This window comes from Littorina saxatilis, linkage group LG1 (genome assembly GCF_037325665.1).
Source record: "Littorina saxatilis isolate snail1 linkage group LG1, US_GU_Lsax_2.0, whole genome shotgun sequence".
Lineage (NCBI taxonomy): Eukaryota > Metazoa > Mollusca > Gastropoda > Littorinimorpha > Littorinidae > Littorina > Littorina saxatilis.
In genome coordinates this window covers 87044241-87064661 of record NC_090245.1, presented here as the reverse complement: position 1 = coordinate 87064661, position 20421 = coordinate 87044241, and the positions used below count along the sequence as shown (strand labels likewise).

General features: G+C 42.8%; 1 protein-coding gene and 1 long non-coding RNA gene across 4 annotated transcripts in view; one reads left to right on the top strand and one right to left on the bottom strand.

The window, feature by feature from the left end:
- Positions 1-20421, top strand: part of LOC138982882 (uncharacterized) — a 38164-nt gene that overhangs the window by 4501 nt on the left and 13242 nt on the right. Inside the window, exon 1 of one of the 3 annotated variants that reach the window (XM_070356287.1) lies at positions 1865-1997. The exons of 1 other annotated variant lie outside the window; for it this stretch is intronic. The gene's annotated coding sequence lies outside the window, so the exon portion shown is untranslated. Of the gene's footprint in view, positions 1-1864; positions 1998-19145; positions 19175-20421 lie in introns of those variants that run through there. One more of the 3 variants, XM_070356294.1, reaches the window with a different exon arrangement.
- LOC138982753 (uncharacterized) lies at positions 5920-8289 on the bottom strand. Its single transcript, XR_011460963.1, has 2 exons — positions 7125-8289; positions 5920-6746 (listed from the first exon to the last, which is right to left on the bottom strand). It is a non-coding gene; the product is annotated as an uncharacterized lncRNA (long non-coding RNA).

The window sequence follows — 20421 nt, the reverse complement described above, 5'->3', positions numbered from 1 at the left end:
TTACGTAGTCGTCTGCATCAAAAACGCTCCGATCCTTTCCGCGTAACAAGATTGACAACTGATACAGAAAACGAGGACACAATACCAGGAAACTCGGGTTTATTTCTTCTGTTATCGAAGATTAAAAAGATAGCCTAACGAAGTTTCTTATCGGAACGGGTATATTAACAACGTTTCTAAATACAAGGTATACTCACGGCTGTGCGCTAAAGATTTGCATTTCAGTTTGGATCAGGTGTAGACAGACCATTCTTTTAATCTTTACAGCTACTGCAAAGAGATTGTTTTCTCTCCCTGAAACGAATAACAACTGCGCTAATATCGGGGTATAAGTAAAATAAAACGAGCAAGAGTCCATTCCTTAAACTTTGAGTGCACGTTGGATTTGTTGCCCATGAACAAAAATGAAAGAAGAATATTTTTCGAAGATAAAGGACACTAATATATTGCAAAAGAAAACGAAACACAAAGTCAAAAGAGGCAGAAGAGGCAGCATCATTAACACTGTCCGTCTAAAAACAATTGAAACATTGCGATCGCAGCACCGTTTAGCAAAGGCAATAAATCTTTGCTGATAGAATTTAAAAGGGTTGAAACTGGCCCTTGGGGGGGGGGAGGAGAGGGGGGATTCTTGGGTTTCAGAAGCTCCTTTTCCCCTTATTCGGCAAACGTACCTTTTTTCTCAAGGAGAGACAAAAATATCACTTTTAAATGCTAACTTTCAACAGAACGACCATCTCCCCCCTCCTGCCTGGCCAGCCCTTATACCCCTGCCTCATTTTGGAAGCCCCTCCCTCTTACACACTGGGTCAAGCCCTGTAATTGATACCCAATGGGCTTAAACGAGTAGAATACTGTGTTTGAATTGTATAAAAGTGTAGCAACTTGTCAAATTCCATCGGGCATTTTTTGTTCTGTGTAAAGGTGGTTCCTAGCGGTAAGACTTCTTTTTCTTCTTCTTCTTCTGCGTTTGTAAACTTAAACTCCCACGTACACTCGTGTTTTTGCACGAGTGGATTTTTACGTGTATGACCGTTTTTACCCCGCCATTTAGGCAGCCATACGCCGTTTTCGAAGGAAGCATGGTTGGTATTTTTGTGTTTCTATAACCCACCGAACTCTGACATGGATTACAGGATCTTTTCCGTGCGCACTTGGTCTTGTGCTTGCGTGTACATACGAAAGGGGATAAGGCACTAGCAGGTCAGCACATAAGTTGACCTGGGAGATCGGAAAAATCTCCTCCGCTTTGGAGGCCATCGTCTTACCACCAAGTCATTGCGCCCGTCTAGCGGTAAGACAAAAGCAAATGGCCGCTGCTCCACTGTGCAGGCAAGCGATCATGGCCGCAGTGAAGAGTTGGCTCCGAAGTGCATATTTTCAACAATAATGAAAGGCGCCATACGAACTTGTTTCGAGCGGACATTGCAAAAAATACAAGTCGGAGTTCATGCATCGTTGTAATGCCATGGTCGCTTGCCATCACTGGTCCATGGCAAGTTTGCCTCACTATTTCTTTTAATAGGCGTAGCTCTTCCACAAAGGCAAAACGAGCTCGTATGGGGCGGATACTGCACACACAAAAATGCAATTCGGATTTCATGTATCGTTGTAATACCATGATCGCTTGCCATCACGGATCCATGACAAAGTTTTCCTCACTGTTTAAGGGGCGCAACACCTTCACAAACCGTAAAAACCTCAACAGAGTTTATTCCGGAAAATGTCAGTTGCGTTTGATTGACAGACTAGGGAAGAAGAGACGATCATACCATACACCATCCTAGATAACGGTAAAGGTTACGTATCCTGCACCACGCTGTGATGTCCTGTTGCTGATTTCGTGAATGGCATGAACAAGGCAAATATATAAGTGGGCCACTTACGAATGTAAAAACAGGCGCCGTTATGGAGAAACACTCCATAAAGGCTTGACGGCATTTGCTTTATCACGTCAGATGACAAGGAGCAGATTCCCTATTTCTTCCCTAATACGCGTAAGTTTTCAAAATTTGCTTTTCTTTGTTTATAAATTTGACGTCTCTGCCTAGGTGTCTAGCAGTCTGGCATTTTCCAGTTCTCCTGATGTGAATAGTCATAACATGATGTTATTCTGAAACGCAAAAAACTGAGAGAGAAAATATATTCACCATGACAACCAAAATTGAACAAGGAGGTAGTATGTTAGGCTGATAATGTAGAATGTACATGTACTTTCTGGCTTTCAAATGTCACTTTTGCTATCTCGCTGTGTCTATGTCCTCTGTATTTACGTTATGTATATCATTATTCAGTCTTGACGCAGAGAGAGATAGACGCTTTTACGCTTTGACCACTTGAAGCTCTTTTAGGCTAGCAGTCCTTCTCACAACGTGGGGAGTAGTGAGGAGGTATCGACGAGAAACTGATCAAAATATTCTGCGAAAGTATTTACATTTCATAGCAGGGATAACCACGTTTTTATAACAGAATAGCCGAGTAACCGAAAAAGGCTGTATCAAGTTCTCTCAAGTGTGAAGTTAATTCTGCCATACAGACACAGAAACACTCACGCACAGAAAACACATACACACACATACGCACGCACGCACGCACGCACGCACGCGCACACACACACACACGCACACACACACATACACACACACACTGCGCACGCACGCACGCGCGCGCAAGCACACGCGCGCAAGCACACACACACACGCACGCACGCATGCACTCACGCACGTACACACACACAAACACACACCTACGCACACATACACACACACACACACATACACACACACACACACACACACACACAAGCCAGCAGCCTACTAACCCGACAGAGAGATGAACATATATATGTAAGCTGCTTCTTTGCGTGTAGATAACTGGGAACTGCAATCATTTTCTAACAACTCTGAGTACAGTACAATAGTGAGGAAGGAGCTAAGGCCAAAAAAAAAAATAGGTCTGTTTACGGTAACATAGGCCCAAAAAATAGGGTCGGTAGGTCGGGATTGTTTTTTTTTTTTTTTCTTTTTTTTTTTCCAAAAAACCATATTTTTCCGTTATTTTGCCAAAAAAACAAGATTTTTTTTTTTTTCCCCAAATGCCAAAAAAAAGTCTAGGGTCGCGCGAAAAAACTAGGGTCGGTCGGGTTACCGTAAACAGACCTATTTTTTTTTTTTGCCTAACTCAAAACAGTTGCACACTGACTTGTCAATAAAAAGTGACAACACGACAATCACAAACCTGCCTTTCTCTCCTTCGTATGACAATTTCCTGTTAACCTTTCACTAAATTGGATTTATTCGTCTGATTACTGCCACAAAATTGTCTTTTCAGAAAGAACCTACGGGAGTTAATACCTTGTAATGTCACGCTTTATGTCTATGTACGGAAACAGGCTCTGCATTTCGATATAATCAAACAAATTCGCGGGGGAAATACGCTAAATGAAAGCTAGAGGCAAGAATGATTACTTCGTCCGACGGGATCTGGACATTTTATTTCAAGGCAGAATGACCTAAAGTTGCTTTACTGGATAACTATTTTCTTTGCATATAAAGTAGATCAAGCCTCGGTAACATGACCCATTCTCTTTCTCTTATCTCTTATCACCCTCGTTACGCAGAATATATTAATGACGTGTTTTTTTTTTACTTTAGTGCTAAATGTTTTAACATAGACTGAGAATGGATACAAGGGTGATGGTGTATGTGTGTGTGTGTGTGTGTGTGTGTGTGTGTATGTGTGTGTGTGTGTGTGTGTGTGTGTGTGTGTGTGTGTCTGTGTGTGTGTGTGTGTCTGTGTGTGTGTGTGTGTGTGGGTGTTCTCGATTATTTCTTGCCTTTTCTCGGGAGACATGCTAAAAAAGTGACCGACTTTTCACATGACGCTTATTTGGGCAATACGGCGTTTTCTCGAATTATATTTCACATTCGACACCAGGGCCGAGGTGCATGAGAAAGTCACCAACCGGGTGGAAGTCAGCCGCGGTGTTGGATTGGTTGAAATTGAGGTTTGTTGTGATTTCAACCAATCAGATCCCTCGGTTTGTTCTCACCCGTTCGGGTGGCACCCACTTTCGCTTCGTGCACCTCAGCTGAGAGACCTGACTTTGGAAGAGAGGGTCAACAAGAGACGACTTGGTTTGTGTACTGGGTGTCGTTTGAATACTGGTATTAGATACAATTTGCACGATACGGCTATTCTATGAATAACAATGCAAATCATAAAAACAAATCTCCTCTTTATTGCGTTTTATTTATGCTCATATCACACACAAACTCCTTATACTGCAAGAAACCCCTTCCCAACGCTAAAACGTTGAAACGTCGACCGTTTAGAGAGAACTGGAACAGACCACTTTGAGTAAAACCTTATGTAGTGATAAGAAAAAGATCAAGAGATTTGTTTTCCAGTCACGAAATAAAATCACTCAAGTATTACAAAACAACAACGAAACAAACGACAAATATCCCGTTTATTTTCGTTGTTTTTGAAACAGCGAATTTGAAACACTCGGAATCTAAAAACAAAGAACGCAAAGCACACGTTCAATCAACATCTACAAGAACAATCATCACCAGCAGTATAGATACAAACATCTCGGGGGAAAATCCATAATCTGTTGCACACACAGGACCCAACCAGCTCGATACTTCAATAATTGCTTCCCCCTTGGGAAATTATCATGTATTCCCCGATCTCTTAGCGCTTTGGATCGCTTCCAATTCTCTTAATAGCCGTTGTTGCCTGGAACCGACAGATAATTAAAGGCGTATGCAAAAGAGCGCGCACACAAAAGAGCGCGCACACATACACACATATATCTATATATATATACGACTAGTGTCTGTGTGTCTGTCTGTGTGTCTGTGTGTCTGTGCGCGATGCACGGCCAAAGTTCTCGATGGATCTGCTTCAAATTTGGTGGGCATATTCAAGTAGACCCGGGACACGACACAACCTGGTCGATATTTCAACACGTGCTCTCAGCGCGCAGCGCGGAACCGATTTTGGTTCCACCTCAGCTATTTTGGTTCCACCTCAGCTTACCCGGGCCCCCATACCGACACACCATAGCCGCTACACCACATCACAACGCCAAAGTTCTCGGTGGATCTTTTTCAAATTTGGACACCGTATTCAGCTACACCCCGGACACAATATCATCGATGAGATATTTCAACACGTGCTCTCAGCGCGCAGCGCTGAACTCATTTTCGTTTTTGTGTTCATTTCACCATTATAAGTAACTCTTCCTTATCTTCTCCAGTGTTTGGCGTTTATCTCCCTTCCTTCGTGTGGCTTTCCCGTTCAGTTGTAAGTTACTATTATTTTTAGAATGTCACTGCGCTGTCCACTGCGCTGTCCACAACGCTTCCCCCAATAAACATGCCAGAACTGGGCCACTGCTGGCGTTTTGATGGCAATGCCAGTTGCCAGAACTACTGCCATCAAAGGCCCACCTATGGCCCAATGCTGGCATATTACCCGTATGCACATTGGCAAATTGATGGGCCATCACTGGCAAGCCAGCACTTTGCCAGCAAAAACCCATCATTTATTTGCTGGCTTTTTGATGGCTTGCCATCATTTTTCCAGCAATTTGCCAGCAATTTGCCAGCAAAAACCCATCATTTATTTGATGGCTTTTTGATGGCTTGCCATCATTTTGCCATCATTTTGCCAGAATTTTGCCAGCAAAAACCCATCATTTATTTGATGGCTTTTTGATGGCTTGCCATCATTTTGCCATCATTTTGCCAGAATTTTGCCAGCAAAAACCCATCATTTATTTGATGGCTTATTGATGGCTTGCCATCAAAAACCCAGCATTTTGCCAGCATTTTGCCAGCATTTCGCCAGCATTTTGCCAGCATTTTGCAGGTTTTTAGTTCCATATAAAAAAAAACTTTTTTCCATATATTTTCCGTTAATGGCCCTTTACCTGCTGAAATTACCGGGCCACAACTGGCCCGGCAAAATGCCATATTTCTGTCTTTACCATTGCCAGCAAAATGCCAATAAGTTGCAGGAAATATACCAATACCACTGATTCGGATAGAATGACGGCTCTATTCATGTACTCGATCTGCACAGTCTTGTTAGCCCATAGATGGTTGTTAGAAGTCTATAAATATGCTTTGTTTTGTCATTTTTTACTGTGAATGTAATAACAATAACAAAACACAGCACATCAATGGACTTTTCAACCCATGCTGGCGGCAAGACGTGCGCAAATAAAGCAAAGGGCAATGCTGTCAAGCTGTACATTAGCAATATGCATATGCGTAATTATCAAATTCATCAGTAAAATGCAATTGAAATGCTAATCACATTTGTCGTGTAACTTATCTGGCAAGTAAAGGCAGTGGTTTTGACAGAATATCGTCATCAACGCAGTTATAGCGGGCACAACAACAATACAGTAATATATATTAAAAACAAAACAAATGTAAAGCTTCCAAACAGCAACGACTCATTACCGAAACATTACAGAAACGTACGCTTTGTTTTCAGTTGCTCACTGTTTTATTTTATTTGTACAGCGTTCTAAATTTCACACTCGAGACATGATGACCAAAGGCAGGAATGTTTCTTGTTCACTTCCCAGTAAACCTCCGTAGGATTGTCTTGATTCTGTCATTTCTCTGTTCGCATCCGCAACGTTGAGATAACGCTTCTTTTCTTTGTCCTGACGTCGTAGCCTACGGTAAGCCATTGAAACTCTCAAGTCCTCCTGCCGTTCACCTCTTGAAACATGAAAGCAAACGAGTTTTGTTGGTTTTAATTCATTATTCCATATCACACACACACACACACACACACACACACACACACACACACACACACACACACACACACACACACACACACACACACACACAACCAAACAACCAAACAAACGCAAGCATACACGCAGGCATGCAAGCAAACAGCACACGCACGCACGCACGCGCGCGCGCTCACACACACACACGCGCACACACACACGCGCACACACACACACGCGCACACACATACACACACAGAGGCATTCTCACAGAGAGGACGACTTCTTGTAATCTATGAACTGACTAAAATGCCAAGCAGAAGTAAGGGGTCAACAGGAATATGTATTTTGATCTAACCTGCGAAGCTTACGTTGTCTCGGACAGCTCTCTTGCGTTTCTCTCAGGAACTGAGACCCAGGCGAGCTGCATCTTATCCAGTTGGGCAGTCAGACACTTGCACAAATCTTTGTCCTGGAGTGAATAGACACATACTCAATGTCAACATTCACAAGATGCAATTTGTTTGGTTACAAGTAAGCTTATGGTAATGCCTATGGTGCTTTTCTTTTGACAGAGACAAAACAAACTCAATCACACAAAGAAAGGAAAAAGGCACACACACACACACACACACACACACACACACACACACACACACACACAACCGCGCGCGCGGGCGCACACACACACACACACACACACAACCGCGCGCGCGGGCGCACACACACACACACACACACACACACACACACACACACACACACACACACGCGCGCGTGCGCGCGCAGATTCTTTCTTACAGAGAGGACGACTTCTTAAAGTCTATTATATTTTGCGAACTGACTCAAACGTCCAGCAGAAGAAAGTTGAAAAAAAGACCGACAACGGAGGAAAAGAACAAGAAGATACTAGATCTAACGCCGTTGCGACGACCTGCTCACCCACAACTGTTTGTGAAACTCACCACGCTTGCTTCTAGCCGGAGGAGATCGGACGCGTACTGAAATCGAAGAAGGTGCTTTGGAAATTCCTTGAAGTTGAATGCAAAACAAATAACCGGACATCTGCAGAACCACCGCGGGCCGGATTTAGTTGACAATGCGTCATCATCACGAGTGACGTCAAGATATTTCGACATTTGTTTGTACATTACGTCACTCCAAGTGAGAAAGTCATACCGCTGTGCTGTCGCAGATCTTCTTGCCAGCAATTATCCAGCATTGGCCCACTGCTGGCGTGCCAGCAAAAACCCACCTATAATTGCCAGCAAATCGCCACCTATGGCCCAATGCTGGCAAACAAGCACTGGGCCACCAATGGCGTGCCAACAGTGGGCCAATTAAGGCATTTTACTGGCCGACAATATTACTGGAATGCCAGAGATGGGCCAGTGATGGCAAGCCATAACTGGGCCTTTGTTGGCAAACCATAATTGGCCCAGTGTTGGTTTTTTTATGGCCAGCTTTACCAAACTTGCCAGCAAAAAGCCAGCAGTGGCCCAGTTCTGGCATGTTTATTGGGTCCCTTGCACCCGTAAGTTGTTCTTACTGTCAAAGTGAAAAGGTCGAATCAATTTATAGCCACGCGAAAAATACACTCTCACCTATCTCTATATATTTATAGATACAGATATGCATATATATATACGGCTTCTCTGTGTGTGTGTGTGTTTGTGTGTGTGTGTGGGCAAAAACCTATGTATTATAGAGTTCTGTTTGTGATGGGGTCTAGCGGCTTTTGTCTGTCTGTATGTTCTGGCATGTGAGAAGCCACAGCAGATGATATAGGGCTAAGAAATAAGCTCAAAAATTCTCAATCCCGTTTGACAGGACTTCGCCTTTCAAAGGTGATTGTGGTGAACCGCCACGCTGTCTGTCTCTGTCGCGCCGTTCACCCCAAATTCCCGTTTCTGATGTACTATTTTTAGAATGTCACTGCGCTGTCCAGAACGCTTCCCTTGCACCCGTAAGTTGTTCTTACTGTCAAAGTGAAAAGGTCGAATCAATTTATAGCCACGCAAAAAATACACTCTCACCTATCTCTATATATTTATAGATATAGATATACATATATATATATACGGCTTCTCTGTGTGTGTGTTTGTGTGTGTGTGTGTGGGAAAAAACCTGTTGATTGTAGAGTTCTGTTTGTGATGGGGTCTAGCGGCTTTCGTCTGTCTGTATGTTCTGGCATTTGAGAAGCCACAACAGATAATATAGGGCTAAGAAATAAGCTCTAAAATGCTCAATCCCGTTTGACAGGACTTCGCTTGCAGAGGTGATTGTGATGAACCGCCACGCTGTCTGTCTCTGTCTCGCGATTCACCCCGGCGAAGCCGGGTATTCCTCTAGTATATATATATATATATCTAGATATATATATATATGTATATACATATATATACATACACACACAAACACACAAACATACACACGTACATACCACAGAGAGAGGGGAGAGAGAGAGAGAGGAATGTATAATTCTTGTCGTGATAAACACCTGCCGCTATGACTAAACGATTGATTAGTTAGCGTGCTTACAGGCCCTCGCCTCGGCCGCTAACCACCCTGATTTCCCCCCAGGTCACAACTCTTAAATGTCATTAGCTAGGGTAAGGTTGCCTAATATGGACCACTGCCTAATATGGACCACCTCCCGTTCTGACAAACTAATGGTGCTAGAGCGCTCAACACAATTTCATTCTCTGTATTCACCCTCTCTGGATAACTTGCACATGCCAAAACAGTTGCAGAATCACAAACCTCAAAACCGTCTTTTTTGCACTTTTGGTAGCGTTTACTCTAAATTTGACGCCTAAAGCGAACTCGTTTCTGTCCACAGACAAAGCGGTTATCACACACAAATTGCTGTATGTGACAGCTAAGACTGTATTTGTTACATTTTAGCAGTGTTGACCCCGAGTTTCTACTGCAAACAAAAAATAATAGCAAAATCTCAAAGTATGTGTATGTTGCCCAATATGGACCACCTTAAAAAAATCGAAGAAAATAAAAACTACAGGCAATTTTTGGCTCACGTAAGTGTAGCCTATGCGATGGTAAACTTTGTCTGTGTGTGTGTGGGTGTTCTCGATTATTTCTTGCCTTTTCTCGGGAGACATGCTAAAAAAGTGACCGACTTTTCACATGACGCTTATTTGGGCAATACGGCGTTTTCTCGAATTATATTTCACATTCGACACCAGGGCCGAGGTGCATGAGTATGTATGTATGTGTGTATGTCTGTGGTAGAAACTTTAACATTTTTGGCTAAACACCGAAATACTCATTTCACGTGGTTAATTTTCAAGCACCAGCTTCAAATTATTGAAGCAATGATCAACATTGTGTCGGCATGTGTGTAGTTAAAGCGTGTATCCAAAGAAAACGGGTGGTGGGGGGTTTTGAAGGGGTACAAGCAGTTGACTGATTTGTGTCGTGTTTGGCACGTAGACGGCAGGTCAGGTGTCAAGATCAGGTCAGGGGTCGCGCGAAGGATTGTGGTCCAGTTCTCACCTCGCCGATTCTCCGGGGAAGACGATTTCATGTTGTTCGGTTTCTAAGCTCCAGAAAAGTAAATAAAGAAGATACCAAAGGGAGATTTCCTACAATTTGATCTGCACAGCGTGTTTCCAATGTCCACGTGAGGAAGAGCTGTCGAAAGCGCGGCAGTCAGTGTCGATCTTGCAGCCGTATCCCGGTAAGTTCAGAGACAGATCTAGTGTCTCCCACTCTGATAACGTGTCACCTACTGTTAATCCGTTTTGTTTTAATTTCTTTTTATTTCAGCAGACACGGATGTCAAACACAGTGCTAGGCAGTCACCTCTAGTGAAATGAGTTGATCTAAAGTGCCTGTAATGTTTGGATGTCTTTGCTCGTGGTTCGATTTATGTGAATTTCAAGACTTGCAGTAGAGTCTCAAGTTAAGTTTACTCTGCCCGAAAAAAACTGTCCACCATTTACTTGAACATGCAGATATAAGGAAACGGAATGAATCTGTTCTCAAAGTCAAAATGATCACGATTTTTTCCTCAGATTCAAAACATGCACTGTCATGGTTTTGTCTGTACAATTTAGTAAGTCTTAAGTACTTTGCAACAACTTCCTTGAACGTGAAAGACAGTTTTTGAATGCTAGATCTGTATCGCGTTTCATTCCAGACTCGATCCTCTCTTTGATTGTAGATCTACTGTTTGCTGTTTACGCAGTATCATATGATTCGCTATGTAACGTTTGGTAAGCTTACCTTGCCACAGCTTTCTTGTCTTTGTTGGCATTTCTGGCTGTGTTGACCGTCAGAATTATTTTAAGAACCAGGCTGCTGCAGTCGACATGTTTCGCATATTGTAGGGTTACCATGCTGCATAGGTAAAGTGGCTTGTATAACCTGACTATTCTGTTTCAAAACACTGTTTATATTTGTGTAGGTTGTAGTCATCATAACTAATCGCATTTTGCCATTTGTTTCAGAAAGGAGGTTAACCTACAACAAGATCGACGCTATGTCAGATATATGCCTCAGCCACATGAAGACTTCCGAATTTAGATCTACTCGGCATGGTGACAAGTCTTGATGAAAAGTATAGGACTGAGGACAGCAGTGGAAAAAGTGCCCACATGGCAGGTACCTAACCTATTACCCTAGTCATTTTATCTGTTTGCCTTCTTTTGAAAATTATACATGGAGTTGATATGATGCGTTAGTTTTAACTGTGTGTGTGTGTGTGTGCGTGTGTGTGTGTGTGTGTGTGTGTGTGTGTGTGTGTGTGTGTGTGTGTTTGTGTGTGTGTGTTACGGAGTGAGTGAGTTTGTGTTATGTTACTGTTTGTTGATTTCTTACGGGAGCCTTGAAGGCTTCGCCTCTTGTTTTTAATAATTCATTAAAAAACTTGCGGATAATAACCTATAACTAGCCCTCGAGCTTTCAAAAATAAATGTTGATAATTTCATTTATTTTCACTATGATTTTGATAAGTTTCTTTAGTATCCTCTTGTGCTTCAAATAATGTTCTTATCAACCCGAAACAGATAAATCTAAAGTATATTTGAATAATTCTGACTTGCAGACTAAGTTGTATCATGTTATTTTGAAGTATAAGGGGCATAGGTGTAGTATAAGGCCTCTTGACTGGTCCATATTAGGCGCCAAGGCTCCTAATATGGACCATTTGTGACTTGTTCTGTATTTATTTTTTGCTGAATGTCTATCAGAGCTAATTCACTATTATTCGGCCTAACGATTAACCTAAGAGAGAAGGACTACCAACCACAAAATGAAACTTCTTCGCAAGAAAACAAGCTAGTTATCAGCAAGAAACAAAACGTGGTCCATAAAAATTATGAGGCAACCTTCCCCTACCTAAGTCGGGACACGCACACCCTCATCCCTTCGAGACGTAGTATCTGTCTCTCGGAGGTATTGTATGTTGAGCTGTTAACGACACCATTGCATGTTGCAAGGCTTTTCCTGTTGTAACCGCTGCTACTGCAAAGTGACCGTTGACGCTGCATGCACAAGTAAAAGTCTGCTATGCTATCAATCACCACGATGTGTACATGTAGCGTCAACAACTTCGCCAAGGGGCAAATTACATCTGCATAGAGTCAGCGGCACAAACGACGCACTGCAAATTATTGAGGTAATTGTTTTTTCCCAGCCCGCTACGCGTTGCGTGAAAAGAAAACAGGCCAAGTAATCGTCATAATCCCTATCGCAGCATGCAGCGCCGGTGACTCTGCGCAGGTATAATTTGCCCCTAATTACTAGCCGCTGCCTTTGCAGTGTATGGCGAAGGATGTCTGACGTTATTTCTTTAAGGAGCTTCCCTTTACTAGTCATTGTTCGATGAGTAAAGTCTGACGTCATTTCTAGGTCATCGTTGTATCGGTCACCCGGCGAGACCCGCCCACAGCAATGACAACAGTGACTGAAGAGGTGGCATGTTCATACATTGTACACCCAATGAATTAGACCCATGACAATTCATGATCGTGACCACACCCAAGAGGTGGACAGACAACGGAAGACCGGACAGATGGTCTGCTGCGGTGAATGAGATGTACAGTACCAAGCATGCTGTCATTCACAATTTCAACGGTGAAAACGTTCGTGTGCAGTTGTTGCTGATGCTTTGACTTTAAAGGGGCTTTGTAGTTGACTTTAGAGTTCAAATCGCTCCTTTTATGTCACAAAAACAATGTTCGAATGACATCCGGTATTGATACAGACATGCATGAAAGTAATGCAAGTGTGCAAGTCAGACTTATTCAAATATATTTGATTTATCTGTTTCGGGTTGATAACATTATTTGAAGCACAACAGGAAACAAAAGAAACTTTTCGTCACCAACTGTTTTCGCTTTCTTTGACAATGCGATACATGTACTTCCACCACGTGCACGCAGCAGCACATACAGTCGTTGGAGTATGGGTATTATTAGGTTACTCTATGTGAATGTCCAATCATGTGAATCTAACGGGGATCACCAACACGCGCAAAAATCTTCCGATTATCACTCCCCTCTTTTTACATTTAGTCAAATTTTGACTAAATGTTTTAACATAGAGGGGGAATCGAGACGAGGGTCGTGGTGTATGTGTGTGTGTGTGTGTGTGTGTGTGTGTGTGTGTGTGTGTGTCTGTGCGTGTGTGTGTGTGTAGAGCGATTCAGACCAAACTACTGGACCGATCTTTATGAAATTTTACATGAGAGTTCCTGGGAATAATATCCCCGGATGTTTTTTTTCTTTTTTTCGATAAATACCTTTGATGACGTCATATCCGGCTTTTTGTAAAAGTTGAGGCGGCACTGTCACACCCTCATTTTTCAATCAAATTGATTGACATTTTGGCCAAGCAATCTTCGACGAAGGCCGGACTTCGGTATTGCATTTCAGCTTGGTGGCTTAGAAATTAATTGATGACTTTGGTCATTAAAATTCTGAAAATTGTAAAAAACAAAACAAAATTATAAAACGATCCCAATTTACGTTCATCTTATTCTTCATCATTTTGAAATTCCAAAAAAATATAAATATGTTATATTTAGATTAAAAACAAGCTCTGAAAATTAAAAATATAAAAACAATATGATCAAAATTAAATTTTCGAAATCAATTTAAAAACACTTTCATCTTATTCCTTGTCGGTTCCTGATTCCAAAAACATATAGATATGATATGATTGGATTAAAAACACGCTCAGAAAGTTAAAACGAAGAGAAGTACAGAAAAGCGTGCTATCCTTCTCAGCGCAACTACTACCCCGCTCTTCTTGTCAATTTCACTGCCTTTGGCTTTGCCATGAGCGGTGGACTGACGATGCTACGAGTATACGGTCTTACTGAAAAATTGCATTGCGTTCAGTTTCATTCTGTGAGTTCGACAGCTTGACTAAATGTTGTATTTTCGCCTTACGCGACTTGTTTATCATCTGGCTGTTACGCTTCAATAATTATATGTTCGATCCGGAGCAGAGTACTTTCGTCATAAAATGAGCTTCACGCCTTGTTACATTTAGTCAAGTTTTGACTAAATGTTTTAACATAGAGGGGGAATCGAGACGAGGGTCGTGGTGTCTGTGTGTGTGTGTGTGTGTGTGTGTGTGTGTGTGTGTGTGTGTGTGTGTGTGTGTGTGTGTGTGTGTGTGTCTGTGTCTGTCTGTCTGTCTGTCTGTGCGTGTGTGTGTGTGTGTGTAGAGCGATTCAGACTAAACTACTGGACCGATCTTTATGAAATTTGACATGAGAGTTCCTGGGAATGATATCCCCAGACATTTTTTCATTGTTTCGATAAATACCTTTGATGACGTCATATCCGGCTTTTTGTAAAAGTTGAGGCGGCACTGTCACACCCACATTTTTCAATCAAATTGATTGAAATTTTGGCAAAGCAATCTTTGACAAAGGCCGGACTTTGGTATTGCATTTCAGCTTGGTGGCTTTAAAATTAATGAATGAATTTGGTCATTAAAAATCGGAAACTTGTAATTAAAATTATTTTTTTATTAAACGATCCAAAAACAATTTCATCTTATTCTTCATCATTTTCTGATTCCAAAAACATATACATATGTTATATTTGGATTACAAACAAGCTCTGAAAATTAAAAATATGAACATTGTGATTAAAATTAATTTTCCGAAATCGATTTAAAAACAATTTCATCTTATTCCTTGTCGGTCCCTGATTCCAAAAACATATAGATATGATATGTTTGGATTAAAAACAAACTCAGTAAGCTAAAAAGAATAGACATACAGAAAAGCGTGTTATCCTGCTCAGCGCGACCACTACCGCACTATTCTGCATGGCTTGTCGATTTCACTGCCTTTGCCACGAGCGGTGGACTGACGAAACTACGAGTATGCGGTCTTGGTGAAAAAAGCAGTGCGTTCAGTTTCATTCTGTGAGTTCGACAGCTTGACTAAATGTTGTTATTTCGCCTTACGCGACTTGTTACTTCTTCTTGTGATCATGCGATATACTCCCATCACGTCAAAGCAGCAGTACTTAATTGTCCTGGGATTGTGGGGATAAGGTTACTCAATGTCAATGTCCTGCCATCTGTACTTTCCGGTCGTGGGGCTAATTGGTACAGAAATATCAATACGAATTTGCAACGTGCGCAACGATCACACGATCATTTCCCCTTCTTATCTTGCTTTTCAGATGTTCGATCAGGAGCAGAATACTTTCGTCGTAAATGTTTCTTTTAACAGTGGTCGTAATATTCTGTTACTCTGACTCTTCCGTGGCCTGCAAAATGCTTCCTCGTGAATTGATCACTACCTCTCAGAAATGATCTCTTGCTTCTACTAACATGTTACCAATGGTTACCATAATTGTCTTGTGGGGAAGGGGAGGGGGAACGACCGATATTTGGCTTGTTTCCACGTGCGCTGATCCCTATTTGTTCGAAATCGTCTTTGGCTGCAATTAAACTCTCTTGAAGTTATCATTGCACTCTCGTACAGGAAATGACCGATACTTCACATTGCTCCCAAGTGCACTGATCACTTCTTCAAAAATCGGTCTTCGCTTAAGTTACACAGCCTCTCGATTTCCTTTTACGCTCTCGTGCAGAAAGTGACCGATACTTCGCATTGCTTCCAAGTGCACTGACAACCACTTCGTCCTTCGCTGAAGTTACACAGCCTCTCGATATCTTTTTACGCTCCCGTGCAGAAAGTGACCGATACTTCGCATTGCTTCCAATTGCACTGACAACCACTTCGTCCTTCGCTGAAGTTACACAGCCTCTCGATTTCCTTTTACGCTATCGTGCAGAAAGTGACCGATACTTCGCATTGCTTCCAATTGCACTGACAACCACTTCGTCCTTCGCTGAAGTTACACAGCCTCTCGATTTCCTTTTACGCTATCGTGCAGAAAGTGACCGATACTTCGCATTGCTTCCAAGTGCACTGACAACCGAAATCGATTTAAAAACAATTTCATCTTATTCCTTGTCGGTCCCTGATTCCAAAAACATATAGATATGATATGTTTGGATTAAAAACAAACTCAGTAAGCTAAAAAGAATAGACATACAGAAAAGCGTGTTATCCTGCTCAGCGCGACCACTACCGCACTATTCTGCATGGCTTGTCGATTTCACTGCCTTTGCCACGAGCGGTGGACTGACGAAACTACGAGTATGCGGTCTTGGTGAAAAAAGCAGTGCGTTTAGTTTCATTCTGTGAGTTCGACAGCTTGACTAAATGTTGTTATTTCGCCTTACGCGACTTGTTACTTCTTCTTGTGATCATGCGATATACTCCCATCACGTCAAAGCAGCAGTACTTAATTGTCCTGGGATTGTGGGGATAAGGTTACTCAATGTCAATGTCCTGCCATCTGTACTTTCCGGTCGTGGGGCTAATTGGTACAGAAATATCAATACGAATTTGCAACGTGCGCAACGATCACACGATCATTTCCCCTTCTTATCTTGCTTTTCAGATGTTCGATCAGGAGCAGAATACTTTCGTCGTAAATGTTTCTTTTAACAGTGGTCGTAATATTCTGTTACTCTGACTCTTCCGTGACCTGCAAAATGCTTCCTCGTGAATTAATCACTACCTCTCAGAAATGATCTCTTGCTTCTACTAACATGTTACCAATGGTTACCATAATTGTCTTGTGGGGAAGGGGAGGGGGAACGACCGATATTTGGCTTGTTTCCACGTGCGCTGATCCCTATTTGTTCGAAATCGTCTTCGGCTGCAATTAAACTCTCTTGAAGTTATCATTGCACTCTCGTACAGGAAATGACCGATACTTCACATTGCTCCCAAGTGCACTGATCCCTTCTTCAAAAAACGGTCTTCGCTTAAGTTAAACAGCCTCTCGATTTCCTTTTACGCTATCGTGCAGAAAGTGACCGATACTTCGCATTGCTTCCAAGTGCACTGACAACCACTTCGTCCTTCGCTGAAGTTACACAGCCTCTCGATATCCTTTTACGCTCCCGTGCAGAAAGTGACCGATACTTCGCATTGCTTCCAATTGCACTGACAACCACTTCGTCCTTCGCTGAAGTTACACAGCCTCTCGATTTCCTTTTACGCTATCGTGCAGAAAGTGACCGATACTTCGCATTGCTTCCAATTGCACTGACAACCACTTCGTCCTTCGCTGAAGTTACACAGCCTCTCGATTTCCTTTTACGCTATCGTGCAGAAAGTGACCGATACTTCGCATTGCTTCCAAGTGCACTGACAACCACTTCGTCCTTCGCTGAAGTTACACAGCCTCTCGATTTCCCTTTACGCTCTCGTGCAGAAAGTGACCGATACCTCGCGTAAATCTCTCGTTTCTCCTTGACACTTCACAATGTCCATCTTGACCATCTGAAGTTCTCCAGACCATCAGGAGACCATATGACCATCGTCTCTAAAAGTAATACTGGACTGGACAGCTATACACTTCACCCTCTTGAAAGGGATCGGTGTCCAGATTGTCTGACCGCTTTCTGTCAGCGAGTCTTATCTCGGTAAAGACAGCTTGGACAAGAGCGCTTCATCTCGATGGTCAAACGAGAAATGGGTGGTCAACGAATGCTTGCGCTTTTCAAAGTGGACACCATGTCCTGTCGGACCCTGACAAACGGAAGTCCATTGATTGCAATTTTAGAGATTATGTCCGAGGTCACGAAAACGTCAATGACCTTGATTTGAATGTAACTCAACATTAGATCCAACACTAACGTGTATATGTCCAAATGTTTGAGAGAGAAAAAATGCGTTGACCTCACCATATGATTCCGGGCAACTTTAGGTCCTTTTGTGAAACGCCTGTACTGCATTTGCTTGTTTGTCCTTCTCCTACCCTTTTGTGAGTCGTATCGTCTATCACTTAGCAGCCAGGGGAAAAAAAGACAACTACCGTAAAATCCCTAGTATAAGCCCACCATTTAGCAAACGCCCACCCCCCACTTTGGGCCAAAAGTTGTGCACAGGGGTAACTACCTAGCAAACGCCCACCCTGCTTTTTTCAAAGAGACTATAGGCTCACTTTCACTAGGACTTGTGCAGACTGTTCTAAAAGTCATCTTTTTCACTTTCTTTACCTTTTCGTGTTTCTTTCCTTTTTGTCTTTGTCCCCTCTCCTCACTCCCACCCATCCCCGACAAAGTGAATTAAAATTACGTCATGCTTTTCCACTGACGTCTTGTGTCTGTCAGTGACGTACCGGTACTTTGACGGGCTTCCTGGTGGCCTGAAGTTTGTTCTTGAATCTCTGTGCCATTTTTGCAAAATGCCGAAGCGACAGTCTTTCTATGTCTGTCTGTCTGTCTGTCTGTCTGTCTGTCTGTCTCCCCTCTATCTCCCCTCTCACTCTCTCTGTCGCTCTGTCTGTCTGTCTGTCTGTCTGTCTGTCTGTCTGTCTGTCTCTGTCTCTGTCTCTGTCTCTCTCTCTCTCTCTCTCTCTCTCTCTCTCTCTCTCTCTCTCTCTCATGATTGTCCTCGTTGGCCTTCTTTACCTCAAAGTCCCTTTTTTTTCTTTTTTTCTTCACTTCTACTCACACGACCTAACTTACATGCTCTCGGGGTTTGTATTCACTCAATTACACGGTTGAGCACAAAACTTACTTTGTGCAAAGGGGTCTATCCCTAGCAAACGCCCACCCCCCAATTTTGCCCTAAATCTGTGCACAGGGGGGTGGGCTTATGCTAGGGATTCTACGGTATTTGCGGACAATGAAATATTTAAAGGACAACCTATAGTGACGTCAGGCAGTCAAACAGCCATCCAACAATCCAGACACCAGGAAATCCGGAAAGAAAGATGATTTGGGAAAGTAATGACTAAATATGTCCTAAAGCTTGTATGGACACTTATTAGTCTATTATTTTGTATTGTGCAGAAAGCCATTCAATGGTGCGAGCTCAGGACAGACCACGTAATGTAAAATAGTGATTTTGTATTTACTAAATAATTGTTTGTGCAGTTTTGTAAGGTAATAGGTTATAGCTAATGAGTGAGTGAGTGAGTAAGTGAGTGAGTGATGACTGAGTGAGTGAGTGAGTGATGAGTGAGTGAGTGAGTGAGTGAGTGAGCGAGCGAGTGAGTGAGTGAGTGATGAGTAAGTGAGTGAGTGAGTGAGTGGGTGAATGAGCAAGCGAGCGAGCAAGCGAGCGAATGGATGGGTGGATGATTAAAGGCATGAGTTAGTCTGTTACTTTTCATTTATTCAACTAATTAATTAATCAATCATTCCATCTTTTGACCTTTTCAAGCCACCATTGTCCTTGTTGAGTACATGTATTAAACAATGGCGACTGCACGTGAGAGGGAACAATAAAGAGACCAAAAAGCAATGTACTCACGTTAAAATGACGAACACGGAACGAATAACAGCGACGTTTCGACCTAAGGGTCTTCTTCAGGCACAAGAACACAAAAATACACACACAAAAAAGAAGAAGAAAGACGATAGAACAAATGAAGAGAAGAATAACTGACAAAACAACTGCACTGCACAAACCAACAAATGACAAAGACAGAGAAGCAAGGGAAGCTACTCGAGGGGAAGCCAACAATAACACAGGCAAGAAAAAAGAGTTGAAAAGCGGCAGTTTTGAGGTCTGTAAACCAAACAAAATGTGGGGGGGGGGGGGGGAATGAATGGGAACGAAAGAGAAAACTCACGTACCCGTGCGGACACACACTCACACACACACACACACACACACACACACACACACACACACACGCGCGCGCGCACACACACACACACACACATACACACAAGGTGGAACAGCGGGGGGAAAGTTTAGGTGAATGAATTAACGGCGGATGTTAATTCCATCGGGGCAGGTAGTGCCGAGGGATGATATGATGTGGGACTCCCTGAGTTTGCGCTCGAAGGAGTCGCCACGTACTTGCCACAGAGCCATGACTCTGACATGATCAAGTGAGTGATTAACGGCGGTGAAATGAAGGGATACTGGCCTATTACGGGAATGACGGATGTCGACCAGATGCTCGGAGAAACGCACCTCGAGGGTGCGCGCGGTTTCTCCGATATAAATCTGGCGACAAGAGAGGCAGACGATCGCATAGACAACGTTGTGACTTTGACAGTCAAACGTTCTCTTGACCGTGAAGGAGCCACGAGGGCCTTGGAGGCAGGTGTCAGAGTGGAGG